Raw genomic sequence first — 15,786 nt, 5'->3', positions numbered from 1 at the left:
GAAAACAAATGAACCAACAGCCACTCAATGACTCAACACATTCTTCCTGAACGCCTCTGCACTGCATATATCAGATATTCATAACTGCACTGTATTACTATGAAAAAAAGTGGTTCAAAATTGAAAATCAAAATCAAAATCCATTTTGTGATGCGCAAGCACATTCCTTGTCACTCTCCTTCAAATTATGATATTAATAAGAGCAGTTTATGTAAAGCATACACTACCATTCAAAAGTTTGGGGTCAGTAAGATTTGTTTTTAAAATAAATTAATGCTTTTATTCAGCAAGGATGCATTACATTGATCAAAACATTTTCTGTTTCAAATAAATACTCAAAGAATCCTGTTTTTATCAAAGAATCCTGGAAATTAAGCATGTTTTCCACAAAAATAAGTTTACAAAACTAGCCGCGTTTCCATTACCCTTCAAATTGCGCAAATTGAAATTGCGAATTGAAAATACGCCCAATGGAAACACGTCAATTTCGCAAAAACTCCCATTTATCGCAAAAAAGTTTTTACGCTGGCATGAGGAGGTTTTTCAGGCAATTCGAAAAAGAAATATTTCGCAAAACTGCAATGGAAACAGTTTTTGTGCATTTCCAGGTCACCTGACGTAGATGACGCGGTGTGTTTGGACAGAATACAAGACAGAGTTCTTTATTAAATTCATAAAAGACAAAAATAATTACAGGAATAATGGATTCTAAACCTCAAATAAATGCCACAATCAAGACCTCGAAGCGGATATGAGGGAGAAACACCCAGAAACACCTCATATGTGCCGCTTACAAGTATAATAAGGGTCGTTCCTTACCATTAATGCTTGGAAAACACATACATCTCCTTCAATTAATAATAATGGCTAATGCACTGGCTGGGATACATAATCCTACCAACGTCCGTTGCCATGTTTTTTGGAATGATTTTACTGATCGCGAGAGGAAAAAATTTAGTTTTAGTCGCATAACATCGGTTAATGGAAACGCCGTCATTTCGCAATCGTTTTTTGACGACATTTAGAAAAAAATCGTGCAAATCTGTAATGGAAACGCACCTATTGATGATAATTTTGTACCTGTTGTTTTTGGAGGCTTCTTATAAAAGGTTACGGACATTTGGCACAGGGATATTTTTGGGACTGATACAGAGGACAGTATTGACATGTTGGGACTCAATATGGGCAGTGTGTGTGTGTGTGTGTGTGTGTGTGTAAAGTTGCAGTAGGTAGGAAGTTAGGTAGCAGCAGAATTAGCTAGCAGAATTAGCTAGCTAGCTAGTCTTCCTTGGGTCTGTGTGTGTGTGTGTGTGTGTGTGTGTGTGTGTGTGTGTGTGTGTGTGTGTGCGTGTGCGTGTGTGTGTGTTTCTGTGTGTGTGTCTGTGTGTAAAATTAGGTAGAAAGTTAGGTAGCAGTAGAAAGTAAGGTAGAACAGTTAGCCTATGTGTATTAGCATGTAGATACAATGGGTTATCCCACCGGTCACTATTGTTGCCGTTGACATGTTTGTGAGTTCTATGTCTGACCACATTAAAAAAAGTTGAGTAATTGCAAATGCATATATCAATAGTAGACACCTTAAACATGTGTACCAAAATTCTATGTCCTATCTTTATGTTAACATACTTTACTAACATATTCTTTGGGAGCTTTCTTGCTGCCATCCTCTTCTCTTGGCGCAAACAGAAAGTAAACAGCTCTGGTCATGTGACAATTTACAGTAAACATGCGACACTGCACATATTTCATTGAGACTAGGGATGCACGATATTGGATTTTGGCCGATATTCGATATGCCGATATTTTCAAACTAATTTTGTCCGATACCGATACCGATGTATATACACATTTTTCGCCTGATATATTTACACTTTAATTTTACTGAAGAGAAATCCAAATCAGTCTCCTGTACTGCCTTTACCGTATTACACTCATGTGTTGTAGATAAGGCAATACACAAGACAAACAAAACAACATTTGATTCTACCATAAATGTATCATTTTACAAATGTAGACAGACATTCACCCCTGAAAAATAGGTAAATTATTTCACTTGGAGAATAAATGATATGCCAGTGCCACATTTTATTTTTAAGTTCAGACTTCAAACTTCAGTTTTTAGGAGTAAAATAAATAAAATGTAAATTTTAAATAAAAAGTATTGCCTAACAAAAAACAAAAAAAACTAAATAATGCAAACAAGTCATTGGATAACATTGGGCTGCATATAAAGAAACAAAATGCATGTGCCATGGATAAATACAATGGAATCGCCTCCGCACGGACAATAAGGAAATTATTTGAATCAAACCATATTGATGATGAAAATAAAACGAGAACAAAAAAATTATAGTTATTAATAATGCATCAATGTTTTTGAAATAGAATTTTTTTTTTTTTACTATTACAGTAATAGTAAACATCTTTAATATTAGGCTTACTGTTTCAGATGACATCATTGCGGTTTGAGCTGCGCGCACTGAAGCAACGAACATTAAACTGAATCGCTTTGCCAGAAGGTTAATCAACTCAACGGTTGCTGAAGAATGCAACTAAACCAAGGAATGTACAACTTTTTATTACAATAGAATAGTGTATACAATTATAATAATATGACAGTCCCAATCATATCTTTTAATGTTTTGCATTGCCGTTTGATCATGCGCGCGATGAAGCTGAAGAGAACGAGCACCTGGAAACTGAATAACTTTTCTAGCAGGTTTGTTTAAATCACCGAAACGCACCCTATGTGAGATTAATCAGATATTTATGTTACATAAACAAAATATTACGACTTATCATATATCTGCACAAAATGACATGAATGCACAAGCGAACTTAACTGTGCTGGTCAGAACGTGTAATCCCTGTTCTGGACGCGCTATTCCCACAACAACGTGCTGAAACACGGCAACTAAAACATCGTTCATTAACTCAACCAAACGCATTCCTATGTTAGATTAATCAGATATTTATGTTACATAAACAAAATATTACGACTTATCATATATCTGCACAAAATGACATGAATGCACAAGCGAACTTAACTCTGCTGGTCAGAACGTGTAATTCCTGTTCTGGACGCGCTATTCCCACAACAACGCGCTGAAACACGGCAACTAAAACATCGTTCATTAACTCAACCAAACGCATCCTATGTTAGATTAATCAGACATATACACACATAATTAACATATTACAACTTACAATGGCACAAAATGCTGTGAATGCTCAAGCGAACTTGGCTGTGTTTGTCATGAAGGCTTAACTCCATACACGCTCTTTCCGCCACAATGCGCTCGTCGCGCTGAAACACTGGCGAACACGAATTCACAACATTATTTTACAGGCGTGTTCTTATTATAATGTTATGATGCCTATGTGACAGGTTTGTGCTGCACATGTTGCACTTAAATCTTCGTTTTCGAAGTGATTCCAATCATTCAAAACCATCATGGCGAACAGCGCGCATCTCTCAACTGAAGTATATAATCTATTATATATCGGCTTTGATATATCGGCCTTATTTTCTTATCGGATCGATAACGATAACATAAAAAATTACCATTTATCGGCCGATATCGAAATGTGGTCGATATATCGTGCATCCCTAATTGAGACCCTTTATTATTTCAATATCTGCTGGAAATGCATTGATAGATCATTCAGTAACATTTTTATAGCCTTAGAAATGAAACATTTTTTTACGGTCACTATTGTGACCAGTGGGATTAAATGGGTTAATGAAGCTTTCCACCTCTCGTAAATGTGGCTTGTGCTCTAGTGGGTGCATAGGGACATATATGCACATGTTTTGGGATTGCTCTGAAGTCAGTGAGTTTTGGGGACAGGTTTTCCATGATGCTGAAGGACATTTTGGAGTTGGAGATATCATTCTGTCCAAGACTCTTGCTTCTATGTGATGACTCCTCTTATACTCTCTCTCTAACTCAGAAAAAGTTTTTTTTTTTTGTGGACTTACTGCTGCTAAGAAAATGCTTGCCTTGCGCTGGAAACCTCCACACTCTCTAGTAGGGGTGAAACAGTACATGTATTCGTATTGAACCGAAACGGTACGGGCGTCACGGTTCTGTGGATGAATATACACAGAGAATACACGGTATAAAAATAAATAAAACTCGCATTTATTTAACGTATAAAATACGTATAAAATAAATTAACAATTTAATGAATGTAATGCGGAACTACTGTTAGATACGCGAGTTCTTTAGGGACACCTAATCTGTAGCCCCGCTTTAGCTCTGAAGCTCCATGGCTATAATGAACAGGCTTCCATGTCAAGATTGCAATTCTGGAATATGTTGTGTGTGTGTGAGAGAGAGAGAGAGAGGCGCGGGCGCGATCGAACAGTGGAAACATAAAAACATACTCTGTCATCATTCAAACTGCAAAGTGTTTACTTATATTTGTGTACACTCGCAATAAAACACAACTTTGTGCTTTTGTCAAACTGTAAACTCTTGTCAAACTGTAACCTACAACTGTCACCCAACCAAAATCACACACACACACAAAATATTTTTCCAACCCGATTTAAAAACAGTCTGTGGGTGCCATCTTTTGAACATTCATCATATTGCATTGGTTTTCATTTCTTGTCCTAAAACCGAGCACTAATCTGTTTATTTTTAAGTTACACATTCTACATTGATTAAAAAAGAAAATCAAATGTGTTTTTAATGGTAGTATTATTTTATACAGAAATTAATTATTTATAATTCAGATGAGAATAAATTTAGTGTTAATTAAAATTTTAAGGACAACAAATATATTGATCTGAAATATAGCTAATTAATTTTAAATTCATTCAGGTACAATTACCAAACATATCTCAAGGTCTCTTTGTCTTTTTATTAATTTAATTTATAAACTAATTATATAAAACTATTGTCAATGCACTACAAATAAACTGGTTCTATGCCTTTACTTATTAATAAAATATGGTCGCCTTGGGAATGTGGGAGGGGAAAAAAAGTGTTTAGAATGATGTTTATTTTTACTTTTTGTTTCTGTACAATAATATTTTGTAACTCAATAAAAACTTGATCACAAAAAACATTGATGATAATTAGAAATGTTTCTTCAAATCAGCATATTACAATGATTTCTGAAGGATCATGTGACACTGAAGACTAGAAATATATTCACATAGAAAATGGTTATTTTAAATGTTAATAATGTTTTACAATATTCCTGTTTTTACTGTATTTTTGACCCACAAAATGCAGCCTTGGTGAGCATAACATACTTATTTTAGAAACATAAAATAATCTTACCGACCAAAATGTCTCTCAATTTATTCTCTGAATAAATAAATAAAAATATCTCTTTGAATCAAGTTGGTTAAGAAACAGATGAATAACGTCTGAGGGAAAAGGTTGCGTGTGTGTGTGTGTGTGCGTGAAACGAGAGAGGGAGAAATGCTAGTGTATCCTCTCTCTGTCACAATGATCTATGATATATTGTTATATGTGATATCTTTGTTGAATATAAGGGCAACTTTCAGCTCTCACTTGATATCTATATTGAATGAAATAAAATAATGTACTAAAGCATAGATGGATAAAGCCTGAGCGTGTGTGAGAGTGCACGTGTGTGTGTGTGGCATTAAATCATATGTGTCCAGATAAAGGATGTGTTCTCCACGGAAAGAAAAACAGAGAAGGGAATGATGTGAGAGAGGGATGACAGATATTCTTCCTCCGCTCGGCCTGACGAATGATGGAATAGTCAGATCCCACCTGGGGCTCGGAGAGAGAGAGAGAGGTAGAGAGAGAGAGAGAGAGAGAGAGAGAGAGAGGTAGAGTAGAGCGAGAGAGAGAGAGAGAGAGAGGTAGAGCGAGAGAGAGAGAGAGAGGTGGAGAAGAGAGAGAGGTGGAGAGAGAGAGGTAGAGAGAGAGGTAGAGTAGAGCGAGAGAGGTAGAGCGAGAGAGAGAGAGAGAGGTGGAGAAGAGAGAGAGGTGGAGAGAGAGAGGTAGAGAGAGAGGTAGAGTAGAGCGAGAGAGGTAGAGTGTAGAGAGAGGTGGAGAAGAGAGAGAGGTGGAGAGAGAGGTGTAGAAGAGAGAGAGAGAGGTAGAGTAGAGCGAGAGAGAGAGGTAGAGCGAGAGAGAGAGAGAGAGAGGTGGAGAAGAGAGAGAGGTAGAGAGAGAGAGAGAGAGGTGGAGAGAGAGGTAGAGTAGAGCGAGAGAGGTAGAGTAGAGAGAGAGAGAGAGAGGTGTAGAAGAGAGAGAGAGAGGTAGAGTAGAGCGAGAGAGAGAGAGGTAGAGCGAGAGAGAGAGGTAGAGAGAGAGAGAGGTAGAGTAGAGCGAGAGAGGTAGAGTAGAGAGAGAGAGAGAGGTGGAGAAGAGAGAGAGGTGGAGAGAGTGAGAGAGAGAGAGGTGTAGAAGAGAGAGGTAGAGTAGAGAGAGAGAGGTAGAGTAGAGAGAGAGAGGTGGAGAAGAGAGAGGTAGAGAGAGAGAGGTGGAGAGAGTGAGTAAGAGAGAGAGAGAGGTGGAGAAGAGAGAGAGGTAGAGAGAGAGGTAGAGCGAGAGAGGTAGAGTAGAGAGAGAGAGAGGTAGAGTAGAGAGAGAGAGAGAGGTGGAGAAGAGAGAAGTGGAGAGAGTGAGGTGGAGAGAGAGAGAGAGGTGGAGAAGAGAGAGGTAGAGAGAGAGAGAGGTGGAGAGAGTGAGAGAGAGAGGTGGAGAAGAGAGAGAGGTAGAGTAGAGAGGTAGAGAGAGAGGTAGAGAGAGAGAGAGGTGGAGAGAGTGAGAGAGAGAGAGAGGTGTAGAAGAGAGAGGTAGAGAGAGGTAGAGTAGAGAGAGAGAGAGAGAGGTGGAGAAGAGAGAGGTGGAGAGAGTGAGAGAGAGTAGAGAGTGAGAGAGAGAGAGGTAAAGTAGAGAGAGAGAGAGAGAGAGGTAGAGTAGAGAGTGAGAGAGAGAGAGAGGTAGAGTAGAGAGTGAGAGAGAGAGAGGTGGAGAGAGTGAGAGAGAGAGAGAGGTGTAGAAGAGAGAGGTAGAGAGAGGTAGAGTAGAGAGAGAGAGAGAGAGGTGGAGAAGAGAGAGGTAGAGAGAGAGAGAGGTGGAGAGAGTGAGAGAGAGTAGAGAGTGAGAGAGAGAGGTAAAGTAGAGAGAGAGAGAGAGGGGTAGAGTAGAGAGTGAGAGAGAGAGAGAGAGAGGTAGAGTAGAGAGTGAGAGAGAGAGAGAGGTAGAGAGAGAGAGAGGTAAAGTAGAGAGAGAGAGAGAGAGGTAGAGTAGAGAGTGAGAGAGAGAGAGAGGTAGAGTAGAGAGTGAGAGAGAGAGAGGTAGAGAGAGAGAGAGGTAAAGTAGAGAGAGAGAGAGAGGTGGAGAAGAGATTTGTTGGCAAAACTGAGTGGAAGAAACTGGTTTTCAGATTTGTATTCTAGTGAAGAACGAGAGAAAAAGGCAAATTTATGGGTGAATGACTGAGAGAAATGGGATGTCCATATTCATTCATCCTTATAATTTTTCAACAATAAAAGTATATTTTTTCTGTATTTACAGTGGCCTCAAAAAGTCAGAAATGAATATCACTGTACTTTAAATCAGTGTTATTTTAGTATCATTGATATACTATTAAAGTTTTTGTTAATATTTTAAATTAGATTTAAATTGTACTATTTGTACTTAAATTTTAGTTAAAGTTTTAGTAATTTCATTTTATTTGTTTTTTATATATTATGTCTATACAGTTTTATAAATGTTTACAGTATTTATTTATTAGTTTTTGTTTGTTTATCGTTTTAGTTATTTTAGGGTAACACTACAATAAGGTCTCATTTGTTAACATGAGTTATTTGTTACAGTATTTATAAATCTTTGTTAATATTAGTTAATAAAAATGCAGTTGCTCGTGTTACTTCACAGTGCATTAACTAATGTTAACAAATACAACTTTTGATTTTAATAATAAGATTAATAAATGCTGTAGAAGTCTTGGTTCATGTTAACTAAAGTAGTTGAGTAATGTTAACTAATGAAACCTTATTGTAAAGTGTTACTGTTTTAGTACTTCAAATTAAACTAAATGAAAATGAGAAATGTTGCCTTAGCAGTTAGCTGAAATAAAATGACTTTAACGTTTATATTGTTTCAAGTAACAGTTATTTTTTATGGTTTTAGTTAATGATAATAACCCTGCTTTAAATAAAATTAATTAATCTGCAACCAGTGTTGTGTGAGACATTGTAAAATGCTCAGACAAATAAAAACAATAATGAATTAACTTTTATTTTCTTGAATAGTCTCTCTCTCTCTCTCTCTCACACACACACACACACACACACACACACACACACGCTCGTTCAATAGCAGTAAAGCTCATTAACTCATTGATGCGATGTCCCGGGGGAGATGCTGCTTTTAATTATAACAACAATGAAATGTGAGTGTGTGTTCACTGCATAACACACCCTGTGGTTTCTATCACAGATTTATTATCTGTTAAACACTTGTAAACCACTAAAACACGTTCAGGATCCATCTAAGCCTGGTTAAAAATGATCTTGAAACTTTATCTGCCTTGACCAAAACGTGGCTGCTATTAAAGAGTTGTTTACTGTAATATTGCACTGTTGTTGGGCAGGAAAGCCATTTGTCTTTGACATTTTATGACATGTAAAATAATGTGACAGGAAATATGGCTCAGAGAAATGTTGATGTGAACCTTGCAGTGTAGATCTATCATGGCTAGAAGTTGTCAAAGGCTTCGTCCATGTACTTTTATGTACAACATTTAGTTTTGTAGTGTTTTTGTTTCAATAAATGTTTTTTTTTTTTTTTGATTATTGCTGCAAGTTGTCACTCATGTTTCAAATGCTATAAATTGATACAGTTGATTTAATTACAGTTTTCTGGCGAAACCATAGTTTGGTATTTTTCCCTTTTATAAATAGTTTTACTGTTTAAAGGTGCTCTAAGTGATGCCGGGAGTGTTGACATTCGAATTGTTGTCAAACAAAACGGAGGCTAGCTAGACCCTCCCTCCTCATCCCGTCTCCTCCCTCCTCTTCTCCCTTCCGGCATAAAGGAAAGTCAAAGTAGTCACTAAAAACAAAGTTAAGTTTTACTGATACTTCATTCAATGTGTAATGTCACCAAGTTAGATAAATGCTTTTATATATTGCAGAACAGAATGCAGAAAAAGAGAAACATTGTCTTAAAATCGTTTCGCCACCTGAAGCTATAACGTTAGCTCCCATACAAGGACGCAATAATAGCAAGATAACGTTAGCTTCGCGTTTCCCAGTGAGCATAAACAACGGCGGCGGCGTAAACAAATTTAGTCAAAGTTGTCAATAGCCTATAAGTGAACATTCAAATCCATAACAAACAGTGGGTGAAAACAATCATTCACACAAATTGTCGCCCTACTGTGAATTTGCTTGATCATTTACAATAGAGATTGATCGCTAGCTGAAACATATATGTTGTATTCACCAAAGCTAACGCTGACTGCATAGTTCTAGCTAATTACATTCTTGTGTTGGTTTGGCGAACATGAACGTCAATTTAGAAAGAAAAATGGATTGACCTGTTCTGCAAAAACAGAGCAACTGAATGTCGGATTGGAAGCCCTTCTGCCGGCGGAGTTCTCAACACATTTCGAGGGTTTTTCCGATGTAAATTCGGGACTTCGCGCGTTCCTTATCCTTGTCCCTCTTCTTTACAATTTGTTCATCGGAACGTCGTCTCTTTAGTCGTGTGTCGGCCATAATTCAAACTTCCCTCTTCATGCTTCTCTCTCATCTCTCCTCCACACCCCCTTCATGTGCACGCGCACTAACCCCCAAACCACACCCCTCAAATACTTCTTGTCGGTGATTGGCTGGAGCACTGTTTGTTGTGTTTCGTGGTGCGGGTGAGCCCAGTTTGTTTTTGTTGCCGTTTGTGGAGCCTGTGGTGTCTAGAGAGACCGCGTTTTTTTACAGTGTGTTCAGGGGACAGGCAGCTAGCGGATAGTGAGGAGATGTTTGCTGTATGTGACAAAAAATGTTTTGGCCTAAAAAACGCGTGACATCACTTAGAGCACCTTTAAATGTTATTGAAAACCTACAGTAAGCTGTTCAATAGCTACACTATCGTTCAAAAGTTTGGGGTCAGTAAGATTTTTTAATGTTTTTAAAATAAGTATCTTCTGCTCACCAAGGCTGCATTTATAAAAAAAAACAAAAAAAAACAGTAATATTGTGAAATATTATGACAATTTAAAATGACTTTCTATTTTAATATATTTTAAACTGTAATTTATTCCTGTGATCAAAGCTGAATTTTCAGCATCATTACTCCAGTCTTCAGTGTCACATGATCCTTCAGAAATAATTCTAATATGATGATTTGCTGCTCAAGAAACATTTCTGATTATTATTCTTTGTAAATTATAAATTCTTTGATGAATAGAAAGTTCAAAAGAACAGCATTTATTTAAAATAGAATATTTTCTAACATTATAAATGTCTTTACTGTAACTTTTGATCAGTTCATCCTTGATGAATAAAAGTATTGATTTATTTGATTTCTTTCCCCCCAAAATAAAATTAAAATTCTTACTGACCCCAAACGTTTGAACGATAGTGTTTAATGTTACGAAAGCTTTAGATTTCAGAGAAATGCTGTTCTTTTGAACTTTCTATTCATCATAACATCATGAAATAAAAATGTAAATAACTGTTTTCAACATTGATAATAATCATAAATGTTTCTTGAGCAGCAAATCATCATATTAGAATGATTTCTGAAGGATCATGTGACACTGAAGACTGGAGTAATGATGCTGAAAATTCAGCTTTGATCACAGGAATAAATTACACTTTACTGTATATTCACATAGAAAACAGCTGTTTCAAATTGGAATAATATTTCACAATATTTCTGTTTTTGTTTGTATTTTTAATCAAATAAATGCAGCCTTGGTGAGCAGAAGATACTTCTTTTAAAATAATTAAAAATCGTACTGACCTCAAACTTTTGACCTGTAGTGTATATTGTGACAACATGCCCCGCATATATATTTTTTCATATATATATATATATATATGTTCAATATCTTTCTTGTGCTAAAGAGTGTGCCAGCCAGCCTCTGCCTCCTCTATATTTGTATGCATAAATATATATTTTCAGGCATAAAAAGAAAGGAAGCATAAATTAAATGCAAACAGGGTCCAGTATTTTTCCACGCTCTGTTCTGACCTATTTTGTTAGTTGGTTACATCACATTTTGCCATCAGCAGTTTTTTCTTGTTCATGTTTAAAAGAAAAGCAATAGAGAAGTAGAGGATGATGGTCAAGCAAAGCTTCTGTCTTGTGTGTTTGAGCCGTTGGATGTATTTTACTGTTGTGCCGTGCAATGAAAGGCTCAGCTCTATTCATGTAACTCAAGGATCTATTTCTACATCATCAAACTCTGACTTTTGTTGTTCAAATTATATTTTTTATTTGATTAAAACCAAATTTTTGCTAATCTAATTTTTTTCTAGGTTTGTGAAATTGTAAACACTTTTTACAGTGTTCCTTTCATATTAAATAAATTACACGATATGACACGAGTATTACAGTTACAAGACTGTCTTACAATAATACAGTATCTACTGTAATATGTACAGTATAAACACTGGTATTCAAATGTCTGAGAAATGTCAAATCATGTTAAATTTATTTATCGCAATATTTATCATTTTTAAATTTTTTTCATCTTCATTTCTTATAGTTTTACATTTACATTTACATTTATGCATTTGGCAGACTTATAGTTGCATTGGTTACACTTTTATTATACTGTAATATTAAGTAACTACATGTACTTACTTACTATAGGATTAGGGTTTGTTTTAGTTTCATGTAATTATGCATAATTTATAGTTACTACATATAACCAAAGATTTTATATATGGGACTTTGATGAAAATTTAAAATGTGTGTAACAAGTAAAATAAAGTGTTACTGATGCATTTTGCAGATTAGAGCTGAGTGATAATATACATTAGTGGCCAAAAGTGATGTCTGGAGGGAATATTTGTTTTCAATGCACTTAGAAGTTTGATTAAACTATCACAATATGAGGTAAATGTGTGTTTCATATTTTGTAAATATAGTTTGAAGGGAAGAACAAAACACTCAATTTGGTTAAGGAACAACTACAGGTTTTACCAAACATTATTTCTGAATAATTTGGCATGTTTCATTGCCTTAATATCACAAATAAAACAATTGACTCCAAGCACAAATACACAATATAATTACAAAATCTTTAACACATTTTTATTTGAATAAAGAGTAAAGATGTCAATTTGTCACTTTTGGCCACTAGTTTACATTTTGCTACAATGCAAGCAATCAAGCAGTGGAGATTTGCTATAATAAAGTATTGACTTGCATGTATGTGTATATATATATATATACACACGATATAACTTGTATAACGATATAAGCCGGGTGATAATATAGTCACATTTTGCGACAAAATAAAAAATGCTTTTATTTTCTATTCTGTGATGATTTAAACATTTTCCATTTCTCAGTAAATTGTATTGTTAGCATGATAATATAAGTGTAAATGAACATTCCTTAGTGTTCAGTTTGCCCACAGTATGCATAGATATGAGTTTGTTTCTTCCATTCCTTTCAATTGATCCACATTATCTGGTGATTGTTGAGTATTGAGTGGCGGCAAGACAATTTCACAACCTTTAAACACATTTCGAAGTACAAATCAATGCGATGGAGACCTGTAACAGCACTATAAGCTCTCCAACCTTCCCTATGTTCGGGAGGGACTGATGTAGTTTCTCTCTGGCTGTTAAACTCTTGAACTTTCCTGAGTCAGCTCAGCTGTAGTACCAGCTTGACATTCAGATGATAAGCTATCTAAATGGGGATGGAGAAGCATTTATTAGAGATAGGGCTGCACAATATATTGAAATGATCGAAATATCGCAAATGTATATATTGCAATACGCATATCGCAACGGCTTGCAATAACTGGGGTCATGAACAAAAGACAAAGAGAAAATCATTCACTGCTCTTGGCTGAATAACTTTTGTAGCTTTAATAAGAATCAGTATAATGGGCCCTATTGTAACGATCTGAAACGCAAGTATCAAGCGCAAAACGCAAGTAACTTTGTGGGCGGATCTCGGGCGTTGTTGCTATTATACCGGCGGGATAAATGACTCTTGCGCCCGACGCAAATCTAAAATGGGTTGGTCTGAAGTAGCTTCATTATTCATAGGTGTGGTTTGGGCGTAACGTGAAATAAACCAATCAGAGCGACATCTCACATTTCCTTTAAAAGCAGGCGCGCTTGTTCCATGGCGGATTGCTATTATAACGGTGGATTTGCCAGGCACACACCAGGAGCGGTTCACAGCCGAGGAGACCGACGTTCTCGTCAGAGCCGTAAAACACAGAGAAGTGACATTGTATGGGAATGGAGAAACCCACCCAAATTAGCTTCGGTTAAACCGGCGTATAATAATTTGAGTAAATGTGTAAGCTGGATTTATGCCTATTTTTTCATCTTGATGGGCACAACAATGATTTCCCTCATGTGGAATATTTTTCCTTGTAATTATGTATGGTTTGCAAAAATGTCAACTGCTGCGTCTGTGTGTAGATGAGAGAAGCAAAGTGTATGCGCGTTGTGCACACGCTACATTATGGCCAAGCATGCGCCCTTAAAATAGCATCTGAATAACGCGCCACTGACTTTAGACTAAAGACCAGTTTTTCCTGGTCTGTGGCGGAATTGTTTTCTAAACCTGCAAAATAGCACCAGGGAACGTTTGCGCCGGAACACGCCTCCTCTTTTCGCTGAACCGCCCCCGGGAGCGCAAGTTCATTCCCTAATTTACCGACGTGCATCTGTCGAGGGAAAAGTCCGCTGTGCACGGGTGCAAAATAGGAATGATACATGCGTCGTGTACGTTAGGAAATCTGGATTGCATCATTACTTTGCTTTAGAGGAGCCCTGAAACGTTCTGTTTCAGAGGACACGAGATGCACACTTTATGCAGAAACCACGGGCTGATGGGGGTAAAATAGTTTTGTTTCCATGACAACAAAATGGAGCAGTTGCACAGGCGTCATAGCGAGGGGTATTTCGGTGCGGGGTCGGAGCGGGACAGTCAGTGATTGCTGTAATCATGCTGGGGAAATATTAAGCTAATGAGTGGTGACTGAATAGCATTTCTCTTTCCCCCTGGGCTGCAGATCTTTAACCTTCTCTCTCGTCACAGCTGCCTTCTTCATGCTCTCTCACATGCTGACTGAAGCTGCTCTGTGCCAAAATCTGTGTGTCCATGTGTGTGATGATGAGTTCTCACTGTAGTGCACTGCTAACTGCATACTGTGCAGTATGTACTGCAGTGTTTTCATTGTTAAATAAAACAAAAACTAGAACTGTCAGACATTTTTGTTAATTGAAATAAAGCTGTTGGCTACTAACTGGATAAACAAGGTTAAAGGGGTCTTATTTTTATTAAATTTTTTGTTATGTTGCGGTTTGAGCATGAAAAAGCTCTGCAAAGTTCCAAATCCAAAAGTCCCTCCAGTGGGAGTTATTCTCTACATCAGTGTCACTGTTTCTGAACTCCCTGAAACGCCTTGTAGTCTTGAGTTTTCTTCCGGGAACGAACACGTCACAATATTCCTCATTTAAATAATTCCCACCCAAGGCATGTGCAAAATAAAGGTTGAGTTGCGTTAGTAATTCAATTCAATTCAACTCAAAACACTTTATTTGTCCCAAAGGGGCAATTAATGAGGCCACGTACACTGATAAAAAATGATTTTGTGGTCAAGTAAATACTACTGGAAAAAACAATGTAATTTACATGAAAAAGTTAGTACAGGCAAGAATAAAAAAAAACGAAGTAAATGATATATTAGTATTCAATTCAAGAGTGTAGAAATGAAAGTGTAAATATCAAAGTTATAAAATTAAGTAAAATTACTCAACTTTTCTGATACTAGTGTTCCCATCATGCACTGGGCCTTGAATAATTAATTAATTATGGTGTCTCACACAATATCTATTATATTAATTACTTAGATATTTCTAAGTAAAGCATATACTTGGCAACAGTTTGGTTTAATTCAATGTTATATTGTTTGAGTGAAATATATTGGAAAGGAAACTTCAACTAAATAGATATTAGTTAAAATTACTTATTTTCTGTTACTTTTACTTAACTTAGTTAAGTAGAGTTTACTTAATTCCATATGTGAAATTTACTTTAAACATATTCATGCAAAAACTTGGCAAAGAAAAATTAAGTAAATTTTACTGATTGTTTTTTGTTTTTTTTCAGTGTAGAGTCACATAAACAGTATACATAAAACCATCATACATTAAATAAATAACACAATGTGCACGGAATACATATTAATTATAATCTGCTACAAGCTACCGGATACCTACAGATCACATAATGAGTGCTTCTCAAACGAGAGACTACATCCTAGTGAGGCTGTGTCCTTAATGTCCTTGGCCCTGTTTACACCTGGTATTAAAATGTGTTTTTGGTCGATCTTTCAGTCGATTCACAAGTGGACGACGCTAAATACAGGTGCAATAAACTAAAATGTTTTGAGCTTGTCCACTTTCAGACACTTCCAGAGGGAGTTGAAAACACATTAGACCGGATTGCTTTCATAGTGTAAACACTCATGTGGTCGAATGTGTTCAAACAGCCACAAAAGACCGTCTACTGAACTAATGGATAAACATTATGGGTAGAGCTCTAGCCAGACCGGGTTTTAACTTTGTCGGCT

At 36.5% G+C, this 15,786-nt stretch overlaps 1 long non-coding RNA gene across 1 annotated transcript; it reads right to left on the bottom strand.

Annotated features, from left to right (window-relative positions):
* Positions 1-1,826: 1,826 nt before the first annotated feature.
* LOC309474848 lies at positions 1,827-3,607 on the bottom strand. Its single transcript, XR_014197439.1, has 2 exons — positions 3,150-3,607; positions 1,827-2,950 (listed from the first exon to the last, which is right to left on the bottom strand). It is a non-coding gene; the product is annotated as an uncharacterized lncRNA (long non-coding RNA).
* Positions 3,608-15,786: the final 12,179 nt, after the last annotated feature.

This window comes from Leuciscus leuciscus (assembly GCF_965113295.1).
Source record: "Leuciscus leuciscus genome assembly, chromosome: 14".
In the NCBI taxonomy this organism is placed as follows: Eukaryota; Metazoa; Chordata; class Actinopteri; order Cypriniformes; family Leuciscidae; genus Leuciscus; species Leuciscus leuciscus.
The sequence above is the reverse complement of the archived record's forward strand: the minus strand, read 5'-3'. Positions and strand labels throughout refer to the sequence as shown.